The following is a 1100-nucleotide window of genomic DNA, read 5'->3' on the forward strand; positions in this document are numbered from 1 at the left end:
TTCCTCGAGCGTCAGCGAGCCTGACCTGGGGGAGGGGCCTGCTGGGGGCGGGGCGCCCGGAAGCCACACCCCGCCGGGACAAGTGTTCTGGGGACTAGGGAAGACCAGTCTGGGGAGGAATGGGTTCCAGGTCTGTCACCAGCCAGAACAGGATGATCTCTCCCTCGGTGACTCATTTGCTTTCCATTCATTCAGTAGACATGTACTGAGCGCCTACCATATGTTTGTGCCAAAGCGCTGTGCGAGGCGCTCCAGTTCAGCTCCTCAAATCTACCCAGCCCTTGAGAGATAACGAAACACATTCAGATTCCTTATCCCCCATTTTTAAAATATTTTATTTTTTTATTTTTTAAAGATTTTATTTATTTTTTTAAGATTTTATTTATTTATTCATAGAGACACAGAGAGGCAGAGACACAGGCAGAGGGAGAAGTGGGCTCCATGCAGGGAGCCCGATGTGGGACTCGACCCAGGGTCTCCAGGATCAGGCCCTGGGCTGCAGGCGGCGCTAAACCGCTGCACCACCGGGGCTGCCCGGTTTTATTTATTCATGAGAGACACACAGAGAGAGGCAGAGACACAGGCAGAGGGAGACGTAGGCTCTCTGCGGAGAGCCCATGACCCCAGGGTCACACCCTGAGCCAAAGGCAGACGCTCAACCACTGAACCATCCAGGTGCCCCCTAAGATTTTATTATTTTTAAGTAACCTCCAAACCCAACATGGGGCTGGAACACACAACCCCAGAGATCCAGAGTTGCATGCTTCACTGGCTGAGCCAGCCGGATGCTCCCCTTATTCCCCATTTTACAGACCCTACAAGCTCAGGTTCAAGTCTGGTTCTGGCCACTTAATGCAACCTACATGACCTTGGTAAATTCCTTCACTGCCCTGAGCCTATTTCCTCATCTATAAAATCATTGGATATTGATAGATATCTCAGGGCTGTGATTTTGCTAACAGCTATTTATTGAATGTCTCCTATATGTCATACACTGTCCCAGGAGCTGGAAAGATAAAGAACTGAGTTACTACTCAATGTCTCTTACGTACTAAGACCTCTTTAAATTTTGGCAAAAATAGTGATGATAATAACTTACC

The sequence above is a fragment of the Canis lupus genome, chromosome 26 (assembly GCF_003254725.2).
Source record: "Canis lupus dingo isolate Sandy chromosome 26, ASM325472v2, whole genome shotgun sequence".
In the NCBI taxonomy this organism is placed as follows: domain Eukaryota; kingdom Metazoa; phylum Chordata; class Mammalia; order Carnivora; family Canidae; genus Canis; species Canis lupus.